The sequence below is a fragment of the Pipistrellus kuhlii genome, unplaced genomic scaffold (assembly GCF_014108245.1).
Source record: "Pipistrellus kuhlii isolate mPipKuh1 unplaced genomic scaffold, mPipKuh1.p scaffold_m20_p_16, whole genome shotgun sequence".
Classification (NCBI taxonomy): Eukaryota; Metazoa; Chordata; class Mammalia; order Chiroptera; family Vespertilionidae; genus Pipistrellus; species Pipistrellus kuhlii.
Genome location: NW_023425471.1, coordinates 8583238 through 8609032, shown reverse-complemented (window position 1 = coordinate 8609032; position 25795 = coordinate 8583238).

The window sequence follows — 25795 nt, the reverse complement described above, 5'->3', positions numbered from 1 at the left end:
TTTTTTAATTTCCCCAATGATGGATATTTTCCCCAAGTATAAGCTTTCACCTGTTTACTCAGGAAAAAAGTCATTCCACTTTTTACTTACTGGAACCCTACATATTTTTTCACAGGTTCAAGTGCTATCTTTTCTTGGAGTCTTTTACCCCTTCCCTAGCTAAAGATAGCCTTTCCTTTCTCCTTGCTCTTTCATGTCTTGTTTAGATTCAGTATTAAAGAGCATAAGAAACTAACATTCTAATTAACTTTGCAGACAACTTGGAACTGGCTTTCTCACTCATCAATTTCCTTGTTTGTCTTTGCCTTATTTCCATCCACTTCTCCACCCCTCAGAAACTTAGCAGGTAGATTTGACTGCTGCAAATATTAGGTATGAGTTTATTAAATAAAATAGACTACCAGCTGTAGAGGAGACAAATGCACAAGACAATACAATATCTCCAAATCTTGGATTTACATTCATGAGGGCGAATAAGCTTACATCCAGTCACATTACTTGGCTGTCTTTGAGATAAGCACAGGCAAAGGTAATGGTCATTTTTGATTTAGTGTTCTAAGAAGAGACGAAAAAAAGATGGTGTTCTACAGGATCTAAATTTGATCTTACTTTAATGGTGTGTTTTTATTCCATTGTAACTTTTTAAAAGTTGGGAATAAACAACACCAAACTCTTCCTTATTCATATTTTTCTGGGGATCCATACATCTAAATAGTGTTCATTTGCTTTGGCTGTTCCTTGCATCATTTTTCGTCAGTGCCTCTGATCTTGTCAAAGGCAGAATCCATTTTTATTTTTTAATCAAGAATTCTGTCTTTGATAGTGAGTTACAGAGAAAGGAATAGATAAAACCTGAACTATCCAGAGGGAATTTCCCTGGCTTTCTTTGTGGCGATAGCTCTACATCAGGCAGGGTTATTAAGCACTCCTGTCTTTATGGATCCCAATTTCTTATTCTTGCTCCACTTGTTGCAGCAAAACAAAATCACTTAAATGAAAGCTCACATATTTTATACCAATCATTCTTACATAAAAACTCAACTTGTATTATTAACTTGGGAATCTGTAAGCACAGATGAGGAAAGAAAGGCAGAATAATATTTCCATTCTAAAATTGCTGTATCAATTTGACTACCTTTGATTTCAGGTGGAACAAAATAAACTCAAAGAAATGTTAAAGGCATAAAAATACAGGGTGGGGCAAAAGTAGGTATACAGTTGTTTTATGGAAAATAATACAAGAATTAATACAAGAATAAAATTACTCTATTTTATATACTCACAACTGTAAACCTAATTTTGCCACACTCTGTATTTTATTTCATGGACCAAAAGACCAAAAAGATAGCTCCAGGGTTGATTATTTCAGAAGCTCAATGCCATTTTTAAGGGTCAAATTTTTCCAAAATCTGTTTTGACACCCTTCCTATTTCATGAAGATCCTCCAGAATTATGATTAAATCTGTGTCCAATGCAATAAATAAATAAATAAATAAATAAATAAATAAATAATGGCAGCACAACTATGGATTTAGTCCAATCAAGCACATCTCTTGGGGCTGGTGCCCAAAATACATGGCCCTGAGGAGTAGAGTAGGCACTTGAACAAAAATGAACAAAAGTAAGAAAATAGCCAAAACTGGTTTGGCTCAGTGGATAGAGCGTCGGTCTGCAGCCTGAAGGGTCCCAAGTTCAATTCTGATCAAGGGCATGTACCTTGGTTGCGGGCACAACCCCGGTGGGGTTGGGGGTGTGTAGGAGGCAGTTGATCAATGTTTCTAGCTCTCTATCCCTCTCCCTTCCTCTCTAAAAAAATCAATAAAATACATATTTTTTAAAAAGTAAGAGAATAAGGACAGATGAAGGGGACCAGCTAATAGTGTCTGTTATAACTGGCATGGGGTTCAAGAGATATCAGCTGTAGACCATTGTATTTCTTCTTTAAACCAGGAGGTTTTAACATTCTAATCAGAATCTTTAAGAAAGGCTACTTTGTCAGCTTGGCTTCTTTCACTTAGCACAATATTTTCCAGATCCATCCCTGTGATTCCAAACCATAAGAGATTTCTCTTTTTTACAGCTGCACAGTATTCCATTGTGTAAATATCCCACAGCTTTTTTGTCCATTCATCTACTGATGGACACTTCTGGGGGACAAGAAGAGATAAGCCAAAGAACTTATATACTTACTAGAGGCCTAGTGCACAGAATTCATGCACTGGTGGGGGGTGTGGCCTGAGGGGATGACCCACTGTGGGAGCACCACTTATCCTGGTCAGACAAGTGGCCATGGAGCCGCCCTCTGTGTGGTCTGGCATCTTCCATGGAATCAGAGCATTGCCTCTCCAGAGGACTCGGTCAGGGCCATGTCCAGGGACAATAGCAGTGAGATGATCATGTGGGATTTATTCTTTGTTCTGTTAAGTGATGTATCACATTCATTGATGTTCAAATTTGAACCTTCCGTTCATCCTAAGGATAAACCCCACTTGGTCATGTTGGATGGTCCTTTTAGTGTGCTGTGGATTCAGTTTGCTAATATTTTGTTGAAGATTTTTGCATCTGCATTCACCTTAGATATTTTCATGTAGTTTTATTTTTCTGTGGTGCCTTTATCTTGCTATAGTTTCTTGGTAAGGCTGGGTTAATAAAATGAGTTTGGAGGTATTCCCTACTCTTCACTTTCTTGGAAAGGCTTGAAAAAGACTAGCATTAATCCTTCTTTAAATGTTTCATATAATTCACCAGTAAAGCCATGTAATCTGTGCAGTCACAAAAATATAAATAGTGTATCATTCCACTTATATGAGGTACCTAGAGTAGTCAAATTCATAGAGATAGGGGAGAGTGAAATAGGGAGTTGTTCTTTAATGGATATAGAATTTTAGTTTTGCAAGACCACAAAGATTGGTTGCACAACAATGTCAATATACTTAACACCACTGAACTATACACTTAAACATGATTGATATGGTAAATTTTGTGTTATGTGTATTTTACTATAGCACTTTTTTAATATGTATGAGTCTGCTAATTAGACACAAGTAAGATATCTTCTGCAAAGTTTAGTCTGGTAATGAAAACAAACAAGGAGTTAAGACAGTGGTTCTCAACCTTTCTAATGCTGCGATCCTTTAATATAGTTTCTCATGTTGTGGAGACCCCCAACCATAAAATTATTTTCATTGCTACTTCATAACTGTACTTTTTATACTGTTATGAATCTTATGGTAAATATCTTTGTTTTCCAATGTTCTTAGGCAACCCTGCTAGCGGTTCTCAACCTGTGAATCATGACCCACATGTTGAGAACCGCTGCTGTAGAGCTTTAAGACCACTGGAAAACACAGAGATTTGCATTACAATTCATAACAGTAGCAAAATTACAGCTATGAAGTAGCAATGAAAATAATTTTATGTTGGGGTTCACCACAACATGAGGAACTGTATTAAAGGGATGTGGCATTAGAAAGGTTGAGAACCACTGAGTTAATATATGTCACTATTTCTTCCAGCTTAAGTTTCAGATCTTAATATTAACTAGAATTATTGTCTTTATTTTAACAATAAACTCAGCCATAATAAACCTGTCCAGTGATTCCTCAAGGCCCAAATCAATTACTGTTTCCTCGGGCACCCATCTCACAAGAATTTCTTTTTCTGAGTAGCATTTTGTTTAAACTGCTACACTAACTACCGTATTTTTCGGACCATAAGACGCACTTTTTCCCCCCAAGAAGTGGGGGGGAAAAGTCCCTGCGTCTTATGGTCCAAATATAGCCTACACATATACTTTTTAAAAAAAGTTTTTTTACTTGCCCAGCTCTGTGTGGTCTCTGTGTGCTTGCCCAACTCTAAAATGGTTCTAAATGCTGCTGTTTACTTTACAGGCTTGATTACCATGTGTTTATGACTGTGATGTTGGGTTTTAATGCACATAAAATATTTTAGGACACTATTTGTTTCAGAATCTTTTTTTCTTCATTTCCCTTCTCTAAAAACTGGTGCGTCTTATGGTCCGGTGCGTTTTATGGTCCGAAAAATACGGTAATTTACTTAGTTGGACATGTGCCTGCCTCTTAAGTTTAATGTCAAGGATTATCCCCTAGATAACTTTGTTACCTTGTTTTCTAGTTTTGTGTCAGGCACAGAGAAGGTAGGTAATAAGAGTTTACTGAAGTCATTGAACCAAAACATATTAAGCAATTAATAATTGCAAGGACTAAGATAGATGAATTTTTAATGTTGCCTTTATTTAGTACTAGTTAAAACTTTCACAGAGAAAATAATTGAAAACTTAACCATAATCTTATTTACTGACCAGCTAGGTTTAATATGTTTTATTCAAAAGCCACTTGATATTTAGTAAAAAACAAAGTAATGATTTAGCTTTTGAGAAGAGAATGCATAATTTTGGAATTCCAGGCCTCTGAAAAGTAGAGTTGCATGTTTTAGACACAATCATTCCTCCTAATGTCTTAAAATATAGTTGATAGTATCTGTTCTTAAAATTAGACAGGGAAGGTGCCTTTTCTTCCTAGAAAAAATATTCCTATAACTTTTAGGGTAATTACAAATACTTTAATGGTTGTAGTTCAGGGTAGCTACCGTGTTTCCTCGAAAATAAGACATCCTCCGAAAATAAGACCTACTTACAGGTTTCCTTCTGAGTGAAATATTGTATAAGGCATCCTCCCCGAAAATAAGCCCCCCCCCCCAGGCTAAACATGAGAGATTTGATCCACTGATTCTGAAAGAAATGGAGTCACAAGAAATTCACCAGGAAATTCAGGAATTGGATTGTTATGATGATGTTCCAGAAGATGATGACATGATTGTCATTGAATAAATGAGTAAATTCTTGATACTGTAGGATTCACAGTTTGTCTGGTTTGTGTTGACAACTACTGTACTACCATACCGTATACAGGTAATAAATTTCCTTTATTTTCATTTAACAATAAATGAGTACCATATTCTTCTTCATGGAAAAATAAGACATCCCCTGAAAATAAGACCTAGCGCATCTTTGGGAGCAAAAATTAATATAAGACACTGTCTTATTTTGGGGGAAACAGGGTACTAAGTGTAGTCCTATGCGAAATGGGACAGCTTAATGAGGTTATTGTCTATAAGTCAATGTGGCATGAACAATTACCATAAACTTGAAGAAACTATTCCAAACAGGCACATATCACTATTTTTTCTCTGAGTTTTAAGTCTAAGCATCCTTATTAATTCTATGTGACCTCATGTCACCATTTATATTTTATTAATTGAATGTGTGTTCTATTGTTTATGGAAGGTTAGATGGTACCAGTATGTCTTAAGAAGCTCACATCTTTGGAGAAACATCCAATTTATTAAGAAATCTAATTTTTAATTTTAATCCTTAATGAAAAGTCTGTGAGCACGATGTTTTAAAAGATTAGGGCCAAGAGGAGCCAATATTAGGGTTAAATTAAAGGAAGGGCTGACTCAATCAGATACAGAATTATGTATGATTGTCATCTTACATTTTACAGACTAAAACAAAAATCTGGGCAGTTCATGGTTTAAATATCAAGGGAATTTTAAAGCTTAGAATTATTAAATGTATTTTTATGTTCAATAAATATAAAAAAATATGAAAGTAATTATGGAGTTCTGAAGCACTGAATTTATTATAAGAGGGTCATGGTCCCCTACTTGGAGAAGGCTAGTAGGACCCCTTTAATGACCCCTCATTAGTTTAAATATAACACAGTAATAGGTAGTCATGAAGATCATCTATCCTTATGAGTAGTACATTAATTATTCTATGACCTTTTTTAAATGGAGGGTTTATAAAAATTATATGTATACTACAGAATGTGCTTTTTGAAAAGAAAGAAGAAAGAACTCAAACAGTACAGAAGTGTCTATCTATATAAAACCCTAATATGCAAATAGACCAAATAGCAGAACAACAGAACAACCGGTTGCTATGATGTGTGCTGACCACCAGGGTGCGTGTGCACAACATGGCAGCATCAGCAGCAGGTGGCAGAGCACAAAACATGGCAGGCATCAGCTGAGGCGGGATGGTGGAGCAGGTGAACAGGGGTGCCAGACCAACGAGGGGTGCCAGTTGCTGTCTTTAGGGCGAGCCTTTGGTGGTTACTGAAAAATCTTTGCTCCCATGCACTGTGGTCCTGCCCAGTGCTCACACCTGCTGCTGGTACTGGAGCTGCCACTCACACCCATTGCCGAAGTCTGGCGCCGGCCCTGATCCCTTGGTGCCGTCAGTGGGTGCAAGCAGTGGCTGTTGGCCCCAGTCGCTCCTCAGGGTTTATCCAACTCCCTTTGCTCCTAAGGGGTGAACGGGGCAGCAGCCACCGCATGCACCCACTGCTGGTGCCTGCCCCAATCACTCCGTGCAGTTAGCAGGTGCAAGCAGGGATGGCACCATCAGCATGTGGAACCAGCAGAGGTAGGTGCAGGGCTGCCGGCAGACAGGGGACCAGGGGGCCGCAGCAGGAGGGGCTGGGTGGGGGTGTGGAGAATGGGCCAAGACCCACCCCTGTACCCACCACAGCCTTGCTGCCCATAGTTCCTTTCAAGGTGCACAAATTCATACACTGGGCCCCTAGTATGGAATAAAAACTTAAATTTTTTTTTTGTTCCTCCATCCATTTCCATGCCTCTCCCAGAGATAACAGTTATTTAAAATACTTGTTTATCCTTTTAGAACTTTTTTATCTACCATTACATACATGAATAGAATTAATATTTATAACAGAAATATGTTCTGTATTTATAATATCCTACATAATAAAAGAGTAATATGCAAATTAACCATCATTCCACTATATCAACAAGCCATGCCCACCACCCATGCCCACCAGCCAATCAGAGTGAGTATGCAAATAAACCCAACCAAGATGGCTGCAGCCACAGAGATCAGGAGGGAGGCTTGGGTTTCCCAGGCAATGGAAGAAGCCAAGCTTTCTGCCTGCCCTTGTCAGCCTAAGCTTACACTCAAGGCTACAAAGTTTTAATTATAGAAGGTAAACAAATCCAAACAGAAATGGCTACCAGCCATGAAGCGAGCAGAAGGCTTGGCTCCACTCCAGGCTACAAAGTTTCAATTGTAGAAGGTAAATAAATTCCAAATACCGGGGCATCAGCTTGGGTTTCCAGGGGGTGTGGCTGGCCTGCAAACCACCACAGGCCCCTTGGTCAGGACGCCCCACACCCCAAGGGAATCCCCACCCTGATCCAGGACATCCTTCAGGAAAAACCAGCTGTCCCCCATTTGTGCATCAGGCCTCTATTATCTAATAAAAGAGTAATATGCAGATTGACCACACAATATGGCTGCCCCCATATGGTCAAAGATCCTGCCCCCATGTGGACACAAGATGGCTGCCACAAGTTAGCCAGCCGGGGAGGGCAGTTGGGAGGCACCAGGCCTGCAAAGATGGGCAATTTAGAGGGACCAGGCCTTCGAGGGAGGGCAGTTGGAGGCATCAACCCTGCAGGGGAAGGCAGTTATGGGTGACAGGGTCTGCAGGGGAGGGAAGTTGGGGGCAACAGGCTGGCAGGGGAGCAGTTAAACATCAATCAGGGTGGCATGGGAATGGTTAGGGGGTGATCAGGCTGGCAGGCAGAAGTGGTTAGGGGCAATCAGGAAGGCAGGCAGGCAGGCAAGCAGTTAGGAGCCAGCAGTCCTAGATTGTGAGAGGGATGTCTGACTGCCTGTTTAGACCCCGAGCAGTTAGACATCCCTTGAGGGGTCCCAGATTGGAGAGGATGCAGGCTAGGCTGAGGGACACCCTATAGCCCCTGTGCATGAATTTCATGCACCGGGCCTCTACTATAAATATATAGCATATTATAAACATATATATACTGTAGTATTGTGTATTAAAGAGTAGGATAGATAAAATGAACTGGCATAGAAAGAGTCTAAGTTCTAATACTTATTTACAACAATCTAGCTATGGTATGTTTTGATTTAAGCTCTCAAATTAATTCAGATCCCGTATTAGAACTGGGGATGGTGTATGTCATAGACTCTATGACAATTTAAGTATATAAGAGGTTTAAAATGCTTCCAAGCAATTTTTATTCCCTAAGCATTCTTAAAACATCATTAAGTTCCTGAAACTTCATGAAGTGACTGATTGTATGGTTGAGTTTGTTCTAACCACATGAACCTAGAGAATGTAGAAAAAAAGAATGTTAGGAGAGTGGCACTTGATTGAATGAAAACATCAGGCAGCTAGAATTATTTCAGTGGTAGAAACTAATTTGGAAGGAACTGTAATAACCATGGATCCATAATCAGTCATTGTTTTCTCTCTCCATTATCTACCTCCAAGAAAGAATCTAGGACAGGAATAGTGGCTAGAATTTTAAACTCTGACACTAGCGTCAATGATTGTAAGATCAGAGTGTAGAGGGTATCTGAGGCTGTGATCATTATGGTACTCCTTCCATATCCTAAGAAGGAATGGGAAGCTTCTTGGATTCTACATTAACACCATGATGAATGTTACTACCATGTACATTTGAGGTGGACTGAGCCTTTATTTTAGTCACTGTTGTGTCTCCAGCACTTACAATACTGCTGGGCATATATGGTGCCTAAAAGTATTTTGTTATGTGAATTAATAAATTAACATGGTCTCAACCCTTGCTAGACATTTTTTCAATGTAGAAATACAAACAAAATGGCCAACTTGAGCAAGTAGGAATTCTGGGTGACAGAATCCAAAGCTATTTATTGGTAGTGCAACTTGCAAAAACATAGATGAGTGATGAAGCATCTCAGTGGTGCAAACTACATCAGGGGCAAGCAGTTTAGAGAGACCTATTTCTTAGGTTGGGGTTCATGTAAATTGGTGTCTAATGAGAAAAAAGACTTGAATTCAACTTTCTTTGTTTTTTCTTTTGTACCTGTAACATGGTCATGCTGGCTGGGCATCATAATCCCAAAGAGGGAAATCTGTTATTTTCTGACCATTTTTCCAAAACCAAAAGGAAAAAGTGTGTATAAATTATAGTAAATTTATATCATGATCTTAATGATGTTGTATAGGAATCTTACTGTATTCCAGAAAACGGTGTGGGTGTGGCTACTAGTACATGTGTTTGGTGAGGAAGGAGGAGGTTCAATTTTTTTTTTTAATCCTCAGCTGAATTTTTTTCTTTTGCCTTGATTTTTTTAGAGAGAGTGAAAGGAAGGAAGGAGAGGGGGAGAGAGAGAGAAACATTGATGTAAAAGAGACACATTGATTGGTTGCCTCCACCACGCACCCATAGCGGCTGGGGAACCTGCAACCAAGGTACCTGCTCTTGACTGGGAATCGAACCAGCAACCCTTTGGTTCACAGGCCAACACTCTATCCATTGAGAATACTGGCCAGGGGGGTATTAAAATTTTTGTTTTGCTGCCTGCCTTTGTTTGTTGCCTCTGTGATTATCAGTTCTCATCAACTTCTATAAGACACCTGTAACTTAATCCCTAGGTATTATTTGTGATTCCATCCCTGCTATAGTCTTCCTGATTTGTTGCCAAAATTTCAATCATTAAATGATGATGCTGAATATTGACAAAATAAAATCCGTTTTATACAAAACCTCTTTTAGAATCTTGTGATCAACATATGAAAAATAAATGAAAATATTGTTTTCAGTACAGTTTTAGAGAAAACCTTGGAAGAAACTGTAGTAATTAATTAGGGGAAACTTGAATATATTTATAAATTAGAAAAAACAGTAATATATTTTGTTTCAATTCAGAAATGTATTGACCATTTTGTTTTTTCTCTATTTCCATTTTTGTTACCTGCCATCAGAAACAATGGAATTGAAAAATGTTAGCTAAAGCATTTGAGTGTGGAAGTGCTAGCATACAAACAGCATTATAAAATAGGGCTGAATCTGGATGGAAACGAAAGAATTACATGCAGAAACAGTACAAATAAAGTCATAATATCACATTAGGACTTGCAGGAGATGAATTTACATCATGCAATGTGTGTATTTTTCTAATTATGAAATGTATCTGGTAAACCTTTAGACATTTGTGGGATATTAATAATATCTAAATACAAATGAGAGAGAGAAAGACAGAGAGAGAGAGAGAGAGAGAGAGAGAGAGAGAGAGAGAGAGAGAGAGAGAACACATGAATGGGCGAGAGTCCTATAAATAAGTAAATATCTGACTCAGCTTTAATTTTCTCTCCTCCATCCCTGCTCTACCTTTACCAAGCTTAGATAGTCATTAGATGAGAAATGTATTCACCACAAATCAATGTTTTCTCACTGAACACTCACGACATTCCAATAAGGTCAGATATTTTTATAACCCTCTTTCATAATAATAAACCAAGTTTCAGGCAGGTCAACTAATATGGCCATGGCCAGCCACTGAATACATTACTGAACCAGCAGCATTCAAACCCAATTAGTCTCTAAAGCATTTGCTAATTCCACCATACCTCTACAGCCTGCAGCATTTTATAATATTATAACAAAAGAGCTTCCCCGGGCTGGGATTATAAGCATAAATGTCAATTACAACAAACCCAATAAAAGATTTCCGTATTACGTTTATAAAACAGAAAACTACTAATTTCTATTAAATTGGGCTGATTTGTTTTCTTGTTGCAAGTGACTGGGGAGCTGAATAATGTTGTTTTATTCATTGGGATGCAGTATGCTTCAGCAGCTGTAAATATTAACAGAATTAAGGACTTTAACAGGAGTCTAATGTGAGTGCTCTGAAAAGCCATTTCATCAGGTTCTTAGGCGAGGCAGGCTTTTTATTTTATTAAAGCCTTGTTAAATTAAAAGTTATTTGAAGTATGGATTATACCTGTTATTCTAAGTATTCATATGATGTGAGCTTTGCTTTCTCAGTTTGCTATACTTCCTACATTTTTAAACCAGATGAAGGTGGAGAGAAACTGTCATTTTAGTAGATATAAACATACTACAATTAAAATTTCTCTTTTTAATGCTTCAGAGTCATACTTTGTGCTAATTTCAATGTGAGCTTGCCTAAGTTGTTTACCTCCAGTGATAAAAATGCATTACCAAATAAATAGTATAAAAAGGTTATAGATAGTGTCTTTTAACCTGCTTGACACCAATTTGTTTCAAGTATCCTGTTAGTACCATTACATGTTTTATTCATATATCTCTATTAATGTGAGGACCTAAAACCTTTTAATCACCCTTCCTTTGTTAGCTTCATTAAAACCAGCACCATGAGAATATTTGACTTGGCTATTTGTTTTCAAAATTAACAAGTTACAGTCTTTTCAGAAATCCAGCTCCAGTTTTCCACCAGTTAGTCCATGTTAGTCAAATTTCTATTTCATTTGCATTATTTTCATGCATGATGGCCATCAAATATAATGAGATGAAATGGTTCAGGTATAGATAAACATTAGGAATCATGGATTACAAAAGGAAGAAAATTACCATAGTCTAATTTTTATGTAAGAAAAATACCGGAATCTTAGGATTTTAGAGAACTCAAATTTATGCAAGAATGGGGCTTCCTTACCCTGGCTGCCAGCACTGCCTTCACTCTGGCTGGAGCTGCCTTTGGCCTGAGCCACCTTTCTGCCTTCCCAAGCTGCCCAGAGGCTCACAGCTGCTGGGAGGTGTGGAATACCTGCATCTTCGCCACGGTGACAATGCAAGTGTCCTACCCTGCCCCCTGCCCTGGCCCTTGGCGCCTGCATATGTGAATTAACCTGCCATTTTTATTGGGTTGATTTGCATATTGACTCCTGATTGGCTGGTGGGTACCACAAAGGTATGGTCAATTTGCATCTTACTCTTTTATTAGTGTAGATATCTTGGTAGTTTATCAAAGTCTTTATACTGGTTATGAAACACTTGTACTACATTTCAAAGAGACAATCGTTTTAATGGAAACTGTTTTGCTGATTAGAGTTATTCAGGATAAATTAAGAAAGAAATAAAAGTTTAATAAATTAGCTAAGTTTAAAATCTATGCAACAATATTAAATGCATCTATTTCTATAGTTATATAAAGAGAATGTTTACTGGAAAAGCATATCATTTATGCCTAGCATAACAAATACATTGACTGACTCCTTGGTGCTTTGCAAGAGCTATATTTAGGAATTACAAACAGAAACTTGTTTAATCCCTAGTATCAAGGGGTTCAAAGACTAATGAGGACATTAGCATGAGAGAAAGCACCATTGCATTACAATGTGAACTATGAAATAGTAACATTAATAGTAATAATATCAAAATTACAAGGTAGCATCAACTACCAGCAAAATCAGAAAGGTCTGCAGAAATAGGCAATACTTAGGATTGGCCTTAAGATTTAGATTTTATTGAGTTCCCTGTAAATGTTGGAGATTAAACCCTTATGAGAGATAACAATGGCAAATATGTTCTCCCATGCAGATGGGCTTTCTTATTGTTTTGTTGGTAGTTTCTTTTGCTGTGAAAAAGCTTTTTATTTTGATGTAGTCCGATTTGTTTATTTTCTTTTTAGTTCCCATTGCCTCAGGAGCTGTATTATTGGAGATTAAGAGGTGGGATAGTGATATTGAGAAAACAATAAGAACAAGTAGAGGATATTTTATCAAATAACTGACTATGCTAATTAAGCCACCTTTCTACATTACCAAATACCGGAAAAAAGTATATCAATTATATACCATATATATACATATGTGTGTATACACATGCACATACACCTATAACTGAAATGATCATCTGTGGACAAGAAAATTTGGAGAAAGCTGAAAAATAGAAAGCTGATAGTATTGGAACAATACATCTTCTAGGACAGCATAAAATACCCAAATTGATAGGAGATGTAGAAATATTAATAGATCAAAGCTATAAAAGAAAGTGCAATGATTATAAAATTTCTGACTGTTAAAATGACAACAACCAAAACTCACAAAAGATGAAATAAATAATTTTAGTCCAATAACTGTTAAATAAAATGAATTCAAAACCTCCTAAAAAAGAAATCTTCAGGCACAGACATTTTTATAGGGGAATTCTATCAAACATTTATAGAAGAATCAATGCCAATTGAACAAACTTCTTCCAGAAAATAAAAGAGGAGGAAATACCTAAATACCTCCATTTCACTTTATGAGGCCAATATTAATGTGATACCAATAAAGACAGAGTAAAAAATCAAAGACCAAATTCTTCATGACCATAGATCAAAATCCTCTACATAATATTAACAAATTAAATCCAATATATTCTAACTAGAATTTGTGAATGGATGGGGTTCCTCTGGGTGGCCTGCAGGGATTGGGCCAAAACCCGCAGTCCAATGCCACCTGCAGCTCCTACCTGCCACTCCCACTCATCCTGGCCCCACTGCACCTGCTACTGGCTGTGAGGGCTGGCCTAGGCTGCAATGGCTGGCTGAGGCAGCCACGATGTGAGGGCTGAGTCCCTTGCATGAATTTCATTCATTGAGCCACTAGTTTATACATAAATTTAACAGCCCTGCCAGCTTGGCTCAGTGGTTGAGCACCAACCTATGAACCAAGAAGTCAGGTGTTCCTCTTCACCCCCCATAGCTCCCCTCCACCCAGTTCCCACCCCACCCTCTGCCCTTACCTCCCCTGCACTGTCTTCATCCATAGGTGTACAATTTTTGTCCAGTCTGAACCAGGAAGTCAAGGTTCAATTCCAGGTCAGGGAACATTCCTGGTTTTCCGTCTCAATCCCCAGTGAGGGGCATGCAGGAAGCAGCCAATCAGTGATTCTCTCTCATCATTGATGTTTCTCTCTCTTTATCCTTTCCTCTCTTAAATCAATAAAAAATATATATATATTAAAATTTTTTTAACAATAAATATACAGTACTTGATGATGAAACCACACAACTCTAACAAGAAATTGAAGGGCTGCATGGAGAGATATGCCATTTTGATAGGTTTAATATAGCAAAGTAAATTCTCCCCAAATCTATATACAGGTTCAATGCAATTCCTATAAAAATCCCTGCGTGTTTTGTTTGTGTGTGTGTGTGTGTGTGTGTGTGTTTGTTTGTTTGTGTTTGTTTGTTTGTGTGTTTGTGTGTGTGTGTGTGTGTGTTGGGGGAGGGATATTTTAGACAGGATAACTCTAAACTTTATATGAAAAGTCAATCTAATGAACAAAATAAACTGATGAACAAAAAATAAGGTCTCTTGCCAAAAAGAGGTTTTAAAGCTAACACCTTAATTTTAATGGAGAAAGGGGAGGACACGCCCTTCCCACCCAGAACAGGTAATCCAATTCCAACCAGCAGCTAGGTTTAAACAATGTATTCATTTACATTTGAATGGCTACGAGGTTTGATAGCCCAAGGGCAAGTTTACATGTAAACAAGTTTGCTTCTCAGTTCCCAGGGCAGAAAAAACAAGGTTTAAAATCATTAGATTTTAAAATTTATTCTTAAAAATATAAAAGTTTATTAATAATAATAAAAAAACAAGGAAATTAAAAAAAAATCTTACACCTATGGATGAAGACAGTGGCAGGGGTAAGGGTGGGAAATCAGGTGGAGGGGAGCTATGGGGGAGGAGGGGAAAGAGGAACACCTGTAATAATCTGAACAATAAAGATTTATTATAAATAAAATAAATAAATAAAAATAAAATAATAATAATACTAATGTAAAAAAAATAGATCTAGAGACAGAAACATGGAACAGAGTGTCGAACTTCAGAGGGAAGGTGGGGGAGGGTGGGTGGGTGGGTGGGAAGAGATCAGCCAAGGAGCTTGTATGCATATATGGTTAACCCATGGACACAGACAATAAACAGGTGGAAGTCTGGGAGAGGTTGGTGGGGACAAATGTAATACTTTTGACAATAAAGTTTTTTTTAAAGGAATTAGAATAACTAAATCAATATTTAAAACAAAATATATAGCCTCAGATATTTCTTGAAGTCCCCTGAAATATATATTTCAGATATATTTTTTTCTGTACCATTCTTTCTACTCTGTTCCCCTAGACCTCCAAATCCACATAAATTAGATGTATTATATTATCCTTTATGCAGATATATTATCCTTTATGCAGATAATGATACTGGAAAATTCCTTTCATCTATCTCTGAATTTATTTTCTCTTTTCATGTCACTTCTAATCTTCTATTAGGGGAATTTTTAGCTCATGTATTATAATTTTCAGTTCTAGAATTTTTATTTGGTTCTCTTTTATGTAGTTTTTACAACTCTATTGAAATATCCATTTTTCCTGTTTATTAGGAGCACGTTTTCATTTACTTCTTTGAATATGGATATAGGAGCTGCTATATTTTATGTCGTGTATTTTGAATTGCATCATAGAAATTTTATTGATACAATTTATAGATGATAGATTCTCTCATGTTCCACTGAATAGTGTTGACTTTTTTGCTTTTCACAGGCATTGAACTTGATTAAACTCAAATATCCAACTTTGTCTCCCCTGTGGGAGGCAGATGCTGAAATCTCTGCCAGTTCTTTTAGCCTTAGCTGTGCTGCTTGTACTCTGCTTTGCATGTGTAGTACGTTTAATTCAAGAATCAAGCAGAATTTTGTGCAGATATCATATTCAAAGTTTGGGCATTCCCTTTTATGTCTTTCTCTTTCCCAAGATGTTAACTTTTACTTTCCAGCTGCTGTGGTTTCTGATTTATTATACCAGTAACTTGTGGCATTTTATCTGAGTTCTAGGTGCTCAGTACTGTGCCCAAAACCTATCCCTAAAGGAAAAGCCATAAAAATGGAAGACTATGTTACATTCCTTTTTCCTAATTAAGCTACCGAAGCCTAAATTTTAATTGGGTTTTTTTAATGGTAATAATTTACAAAGTAATCCTTTTAATCTCCTCACTCTAACTCTATACAAGGCAGTTCTATAATTAGCACTTTCCATACCAGTGTGTTCCAGTTTGTTCATGTTTCTTTTTAGTCCTTTGTTAGAACAGCCAATCTATAATAATAAAAGTATAATATGCTAATTAGACCGGACAGCCGAATGACTTTCTGGATGGCCTTCCAGACAAAACCGGGGTTGTGAAGGCCGAGCCCCTTGCACAGATTTTGTGCATTGGGTCTCTAGTAATTTTATAATATGAAAAGGTTAAATAAATGAATTGATTATTTTGCTTCCTTATAGATTTCAGATCATTTTAATTCTTATTTTAATAATTCACATTCCATTTGTATCAAATTAAATTGTATTTTTATGTGGCCTAAATTTAAACTAAATACAACTATATTATATTTTATTTTTGTTCCTAATAGTACCTTGAATCCCTATATCACTATTCTTTCATCTTTCTGTTCAGATTTACATAGGATATATTTTTTTAACTGCAATCTAGTCCTCATGCAATTTGATGGTCATTTGTGATTGATTATAAATAAACTAGGGGCTCAGTACACAGATTCATGCACTGGTGGGGTCCCTCAGCCTGGCCTGCACCCTCTCACAATCTGGAACTCCTTGGGGGATGTTGGATTACTGGTTTCAGCCTGATCCCTGCAGGCCAGGCTGAGGGACCTTACCAGTACACATGCATATAAGATCTTTGGTTAATCTCTTCCTGCCCTCCCCCATTCCCCTTCCCTCAGAGATTCATCAGTCTGTTCCATCTTTCCATGTTTGTGTGTTGACCATGTGTCCCTGTTGGTCAGTGAGTGTCATAGCTACCGGTCGAATGGTTGAAAGATTGCTTAGGCTTTTATATCCTATATAATAAAGATGTAATATGCAAATGGCTATTAAACCATGAAGTGTAATGACCGACCACATAACAACTGGATCATGAATCAGCAGGAGAGTGGGGTAGCAAGCTACCAGCGGGCAGCAGAGAGCTACAGGAGGGGGCAGGGCAGGGCAGCAAGCTATGGGGAAGGGCGCCTTCAGAAGAGTTGGGCAGCAGGCAGAAAGCTACTGGAGGGTAGCAGCGAGCTACTGGTGAGGTACTGGTGCACAGATTTGTGCGTAGGGATACTAGTATATAAATAAGCAGAGAAAATGTTGATCTGGCTTTAAAAGTCTTTATTCATATATTTATAATGACACTTTTACAGCAGATTACAGACACCCAATTCCAAAATGCTTAAGCCAAATAATTTATTAGCCAGCATAATTTGGCATTTTTGGGTAAAATAACTTCAGGTATGGCTCAATCTAAGGATTATCTGCATCATCAGCTATCTTACCCTTTTCAGAACTTAGCTCTGTATTCTTTTTTATGTTTGCTTTATTATCAGACATGATTTTCCAATGCAAAGTTAGTACCAAAGATAATCACGTTGAGAAATTCTGGTTTATATAAGTCGCTCTTCTTGCAATTTCTCCTTTCTCCCAAATTGTTTTTGCCAAAGTAAAAGAGAGCTCCTATTGGTCCAATGTAGTCCACATGCATATCAGCAAAATAGACTCTGCCTTGGGTTTGATGCTTTAATAGGCCATGTTTGGATTATTGTTTCATCCCTAGTTTTAAAGTGTGGGGTCAATCCTAGGAACACCAAAATTGGTTCCACAAAAGAAAATAGGGGTGAACATGTAAATAAACAATTAAAGTCCATTATAATATGAGATACCTTAAGATTAAATGGTTTCACCGTTAATATGCTTTTATTTACTTACTAGAGGCCGATGCATGAAATTCGTGCAAGGGGCTCAGCCCTCACAGCCCCTTGCAGCCCCGGCTTTGTTGGGGGTCTAATTAGCATATTAGCTCTTTGTTATATAGGATTTTAAACAGCTAAATAAATCTGATGTTTACTATGTGTTCATTTTTAATTATCTTGTGCCAGAAATAGAGCATGTAGAATATCCTTGTCTTTGTCAGGGCATTTCTTAAGCTTCTCATTTTTTTTCATACCTTGTGAGTTGGGATAAACACAGAGAATAAATTGTGGTTCTGTATACCAAATATTTTATGAAATATTATTATTCTCTCATTTGAATAAACATCAAAGCCAAGTTTTGCTCTTGAATTTTTTTTCAAAATATATAAATAAATATGCATAAATTAATAATAATAGGTATATGCTGGCTAAAAGAATGTTTTAACATTCTAAATAAGTCCCCATAAGTAATATAACTAGACCCCAATTCTTATGGTCTTATAAATAGGATAATTTTTCCAAACATTCAAAGAAAAATGAATACCAATTCTTTAAAAACTTTTCCAAGAATAGGAGATGAGTGACCATTCTATGAAGTCAGTCTTACCCTGATACCAAATCAAGGGGAAAAAAAAAAAAAAATATATATATATATATATATATATATATATATATATATATATATGAAAAAAGAACTAGCCAAAACCGGTTTGGCTCAGTGGATGGAGCGTCGATCTGCAGACTGAAGGGTCCCAGGTTCGGTTCCGGTCAAGGGCATGTACATTGGTTGCGGGCACATCCCCGATGTGGGGTGTGCAGGAGGCAGCTGGTCGATGTTTCTCTCCCATCGACATTTCTAGCTCTCTATCCCTCTCCCTTCCTCTCTGTGGAAAAGCAATAAAAACATTAAAAAAAAGAAAAAGAAAAAATAACTAAAGATTAATAAGTCTTAAGAACATAAATGCAAAATCCTCAACAAAATATTAGCACACTGAATCATGGAATATTTTTTGCATGTATCTGTCCCATTTTCCCAACACCTGCCTACATCTTCACATGACACTTGTCTCTTTGCCTAACTTTATAACTGCCTAACTTCTCTTTGCCTAACTTTGACTTTTTATAAGGACCCAAGTCATTGGCTTTAGGGCCCATCCTAATCTATTATGACCTCATCATAATTTAAACGAATTACTTATGTAAAATCTCTGATTCCAAATAAGGTCACATTCACAGGTTCCATGTAGACATGACTTTTGGGGGCTCACTATTTAACCCACTACAGGCAGTAATAGTACAGTATAGAAGACTGTCAAGGTGTGTGTGAGCGTGGGAAGGAGGAAATAGTTATATCTTGAGTATATATTTCACAGAGCACTTGCTTTGTTACAGACTCTACACTCTTGGGCCAACAGTATTTCCTTTAACCCTTCTAATAACCCTGTGCCAAGGCTCTTATTATCTCAAGTCTACAGATGAGAAGGCTGATTTTAGCAAGGTCACATTTTAATTAAGAGGTTCAACTTGGATTCAGTGATGCATGTCTACCTTCAATCCCCATCAAGTTAAATGCTAATGCATACTGCCATACACTTTCAAGGAAAATTATTAAGTTTTAGTGATTAAACGGATATGAGAGAAAGGGACAGTCTAAGATTATACAATTTTCAGTTAATTGGGGACTAGCTTGTATCACTAATAAATACTAAAATGAGATCACCAGTAGGCATGATTGTAGATTTTTCTATTGTTTTGGTTGAGAAAGGAGTAGGGGTGGTAAATGGTAATCCAGATTAAAATACACATTGATGGCCCAGCCAATATGGCTCAATGGTTGAGTATCCACTAATGAACCAGGAAGTCATGGTTCGATTCAGGGTCAGGGCACATGCCCAGGTTGTGGGTCCAATCCTTAATAGGCATTTAGGAGGCAGCTGATCAATGATTATCTCATCAATGATGTTTCTATCTCTCTCTCCCTCTCCCTTCCTCTCTCAAATCAATAAAAATAGATTTTAAAAATATGCATTTATGTAAAGAATCTTAGAATTTGCCTAGGGCAATTAATTTGTGGTCCATGTTATAATCTCTCAGTTCTATGCAACCCAAGTATCTGATGGCTAAGTCCTTTTCATTTGATTCTGATCCTATAGTCAGGCATAGAGTCACGTGCCTCAAGTGCTTCAAGCTAGTACAAGAAAATATTTATTTTTACTCCAACTTTGCTTTTTCAAATTCATTTAAAATACATTAATTATAAATACACAAAAAGATTTCCCCTCTGTGTTTACTTTTCCTAAATATGTGAAACTGGATCTAACCTCCGCCATTTGTTCATGTCTAATCAGAAACCACTGTACTCAATTTAGCTTTGTTTTGTCCAGTACATGCTGTGTTTTCTGCAGCATTTTAGCTGATAGTGTGCCTAGGCGAGTCTCTCTTCAGGTAACTTTTTATTAAGGCTATTTATAAAAACCAACAACCACCACAAAAGAGAATATGGGATTGGGTTGGTACATTAAAAAATATTATTCTGAAGATGGGATGCAATGAGTCTAACAAGAAAATGCTAATGGAAACATTGCACAAATGTTGCTTAAAACAAAAACAAACTAAAGTGTCATTAATACCTATGAAAATTATAAATTGTTGGATTTTTTTTTAATGCTTGCAAGTATATTTAATTTTTCTGGGTGGCATTTATATTTTTACTATATAAAACAGGTTTAATATCTATTATTAAAGTATATTAAAACTAATATTTGATAACGTAAACTTGCTTGAAATTCAGAATATTGAGAGATGTCCTTACCATTTAAAAAGGGCAAGAATATTATTTTTTAAATAAAATATGTTTCAGTTAATGACTATTTTATTTAAGACTCCTTATTACAATTCAAGAATTCCTTTGGGGATCTCTACACTAATAAAAGAGTAAGATGCAAATTGACCATACCTTCATGACACCCACCAGCCAATCAGGAGTGGGTATGCAAATTAACCCAACAAAGATGGCAGGTTAATTTGCATACACAGGTGCCGAAAAGGTGGTGCTGGCAGCCAGGGGCCTCTAGTAAGTAAATATTAACAACACACGGAATATTTATTCATTCATATTATGTTTTCTGTAGGAAGTAGATATGAAAAAAGTATTTTACCTAGATGTGACTACAAGGTTTATCTTTCCTCCTGTAATATCAGCTTATTTTATAATATTTCTTATTTGCTACTTTCTTTTTCTTTTAGTTATTAATTTACATTGAGCTCCTGGAGAAAAGATGCTAAAGTTCTTTTTTAGCTATGATATTAGATGCAGTTTACAGTAGCTAAGAACCATATAAGACAGTAAGATTTAATTAAACCAGATGTACAATATATCAGTTCTAGAATCCATTAAAAAGGATTTGGTATATTTATGTATTCCTTAATTTCTGTACAATTTTGTAAATTTATTTAAATATATATGTAATTGTTTCTTATGCTTTTTCAGTACATGAGAAAATGCTGAAATTCGTTGAATATATAATCTTATGAATGCAGACATTTAGAAATAGGTTTGTAAACTGAACATTTTCTATGTATATGAATATAATTGATCAGTCTACTGTACCCTGACTGCATGTGCAAATTATCATGAGGTAAATAATAGTTGGGAATAGTTTTTTATTCCAATATAAAGCTGACTAAAATATTCTTTATTGTGGCAAGTCTATTTTCATCTTCTGGAATTCTGTTTAGTCAGAAGACGAGTTGTGGACATAAGAATACATAATATTATGTTAAATTAAAATAGGGAATAGCTTCCAAATGCACAATATATGGGCAGAATTTTTCTTACCATGGTTGGTTATAAATTTTTGAGAAGAACTCATAATGTGTTCCAGGATGTGGAATGCTTTTCCTCTGAACGTTCTTAAGCCACTCTCCTTCCTTTCTATGCTGATATGAATAGGGAGGTGAGTCTCACTTTCCCTTCAACCAGGTCCAGCCAATATTCCGCCAGAAATGTTCCTCATTCATTTACTCATAACTCATTCTATTGAGAAACGCTGTGCTAGGGCTAGATATACCAAGATAAATATTAGAATGTCCTAATTCTAGATACTCACAGGTACAGGGAGAAAATGGAGGTGATAATTATAATAATGTAATAGACACTATTCTGAGGGTCTGAGCAACATCTCAATGAATGCACACATGAACTTGTTTTATTCTTCCAACAGATATATGGTATAACTTAGTAGGTAAGAGCCTGAGTTTGGACGTCAGAAATATTCAGGTTTCAATCTTATTTCCACTACTAACTGGCTACATAGCCAAGGGCAAGGTATAGAATCTCCTTAAACTTCCCTTTCTTCATCTCCAAAATGTAGATCCTACTACTAGATGTGTCATATGTCTGTTCTGAAGGTTGAATAAATCCTGGTTGGGTAGTAGTTAGGATAGCACCTAACATATAGTAAGTACTCAAAATTAGTAGCTACTTAGATCGCTATTGTTTTTACCAGCTATCTCAAAGCAGTGTATTTTACTTCACATTGCAATTAACCCCTCAATCATTGCCATTTCCAATCCAAAAATTGGGGAATTAGACACAGCACCATACTCTACCAATAACACATCATTTGCTCAGTGATACTTACATTCAATCTTGAACATGTGAGATGAAGACTAAGACACGGCAGTCATTGTCTAATCAGATTATTAAAAGTTTGTTTTCTCTGTTTCCCAGGATGAAAATATGTATACACAAACAAATGCCTTACAGATCTGTTCTCTAAAGAGTCAGAAAATAAATATTTAGGCAATAGGACTGTATGATAGTCAATTAAATTAATGTATAAATGAATTTAATTTTCAAAAATAATGGGGGATAACCAAAAAAATAAATGAGCCAAAACTGGTTTGGCTCAGTGGATAGAGCGTCGGTCTGAGGACTGAAAGGTTCCAGGTTCGATTCTGGGCAAGGGCGTGTACCTTGGTTGCGGGCACACCTCCAGTGTGTGTGGGAGGGTGCAAGAGGCAGCTGATTGATGATTCTCTCTCATTGATGTTTCTGGCTCTCTATCCCTCTCTCTTCCTCTCTGTAAAAAAATCAATAAGATATAAAATTAAATTAAATTAAATTAAATTAAATTAAAAAATTATCTTTTATTGTAATGTTCTTAGAAAGAAATATTGAAATTGTGTGTGCGTGTGTGTGTGTGTGTGTGTGTGTGAGAATTTTGGAGACAGAGAAAGGAAGGGTGAAAGAAGAGTTAGAGAGAGAAATTTATAGTACTGTACTGACCCTAGGTTAATATAGATATCATCACAGAGCATTAGATTAAGTTCTGAATTTGCAGGCAGTTATAGCAAAAATAAAACAATAGGATATATAAAAGAAACACCCTTTTTTAATAAGGGGCAAACATATATATTATATGCATATACATGTAAAACAGTTATATTTGCCTATATAAAAATAGGACTGAAAATATAATATATATTTTCCTGGTACCGAAAGAAATATATTATGAGCCCTTATATTATACAAGGACTATTGAGCAACATAATAAATAACATTTCCAGTAAGGGATATAGAAAAGTACACCATGTTCCTCAACTCACTCCTCCGTATGAGAATATTTGACTAAAACCAAAGCACAGCATTAAAACATACTTTGTTAAAAAATATTTTTTGAGATTGTGAAAAATTTTATTTTCTTAAGACTTTATTCTCCAAATTTCAATAATATACATTATATCAGCGTTTTTCAACCGCTGTTCCGCGGCACACTGCCGCGAGATGTTGCCTGGTGTGCCGTAGGTGCAGACAAGACAAGAATTTTATAATTTTTCACTATTTTGTTTACTTAATATTTCATAATAAAGTAATTATAAAATACTTTCTTTGTGTTTATTTGATTCCTATTCAAGAGAATTACTTTATATATAGTCAATATAGGCACAGAGTTAAATTTTTTAACATTTTCTAATGGTGGTGTGCCTCGTGATTTTTTTCATGAAACAAGTGTGCCTTTGCCCAAAAAAGGTTGAAAAACACTGCATTATATCACCTTTATAATCAGATTATGAATAATAATAACTATTTTTAAAATGGTTTTAACATTACAATTTACATCTTTTAGGCTTGTCAATTTAAAAAAATTCAACTTTGCTCTTAGAGATGGTTTCTCAACATGCCTACTATTGACATTTCTTTTTTATTTCAGATTTATTTCTATCCCACATACTATGTAAGAAAGATCTCAAAGAATGGAGTAGACATTGCAGTTCATTACTGGCCCTCATTATGTCCAGATGTCTAAGGGACCACCGAATTATTAGTTAATGAGTAAAAGCCTTTTACCTGGACAGTAATAGTGAGAAAATTCCGTCACATATATCTCAAACAAAGCAGTTGCCGTATACTATCTCACGAGACCTCTCACCAATCCTAAAGTAGCATTCGTTTAACCATTTCATGAATGAAGACACTGTAGCGATGAGATATGAAGTGTGATAGCCCCAGGTAAAAGGCAGAATCAAGGCTACAGTTTACATCCTAGGTCAATTAGTAACGTCCTGTGAGGCTGATCAGTCCAGCCTACAATTTCAAAACTTATTTTTTAAAGAATAAATCATTCTTAATATGTGTAAACTCATTATTTGAAAAAATAGAGAAATGCTCTGGTTAAAGACCAATGCAATAGACCCTGACCACCTACTCATTTGACATTCCACCTAACCTCTTCCCTTTCAGAGTTGGCCCTTCAAGCAGCAATGTCTCTAAGAACCCTTGGTGCTGGGTTTGACAACCATTCTTCTATATCAGTGAAGAGGCAAAGGCTTTCACTTAGGAGTTATATAAGCACAATTATTAAAAAAAAAGTTTTTCTGGGATCTAAGATATTATTTTTTCCCTTTTTAGTATAAGACCCTAAAGATGAAAATGTATGGCCTTAATCTACAAATATGCCTAAAGATTCTTGATTGAAACTTATAGAGATGTATTTAAGAAATAAAATTTTTCATAAGTCAAACACTATTTTCTTCTACCAAATTCTTAAATCCCAGAGGATTTAGTCCTGATATAAGGCCATATACAATATATGTGTGTGTATACACACACACACACACACACACACACACACACACTCAATCTCACACACTCTCATACTCACTCCACACAACCATTCAGCACAACTAAAGCACCCTCCTTAAGCTGACCGTCTATTTGCCTTTACTGGAACTTAGCTGTTCTTGGAGGACGTGGATCACCATATTACTCTGAAACAATACTATACTGCCTCCTTCCAGTATTTCAGGACATGTATCTCCCCTTTCCATTTGCAATTACAGAGCATAATGCTCCTCCTACTCCTTTGTTCAAAATATATGTGTTTCATTGAGGAGCCCACCCTGAGGCTTCCTCTACCTTCTTGTTACTCTGCTAGATTTCTTGGTCACTCCATTTCATTGAAGAATTTATCATCTGGCTTATATGAGTGACCAGATTATTGTGATCTCTGAACGCATAATAATCTGGCCACTCAGTGTATAGCCTATATAATAAAAGGCTAATATGCAAATTGTCCCCTCGAACAGGAGTTTGACCAGTAAGTTGGCCAACCACTCATGTCCCCTCCTCCTGGCCAGGCTGGCCGGACCTCACCCATGCACAAATTCATATATATATTCAGTGCATTCAGAGATCATAATAATCCAGCCATTCAGTGTATATTTTCTGTACACTCAAATAGCTCTTATCATTCCTGGAAATTTCAACATCCATGTGGCCAAAACTCACTCTGAGTTCTTTGACCATCACCATTGACCTATTTCTCCACATAACAACCTGAATTAAGTCCTTACTACAACATCAAATGTGCAAACACCCAACTCCCTCAGCATAGTCATCTTTTCCTTCATGTTCTTCTCTCTAATACAGTAGAACAATTATTACCTCTAACCCATTGTTTCCAATGATAGTTCTTTATCCACCATTCCTATTCTCATCATTTTCCTTTATGATTAGCACATTCCCATTGCTCCTTCTTTATCTGTATCTACTTTTGATAAAATCACTACTCTGTGTAAGCCAACCATTTGCCTTTTTTTCATTCCTGCATTACGGTCACTTAACTTTGCTGGAAAGAATCCCAAGACCTGGCAAGTTGTTTTTGCCTTAATTTCA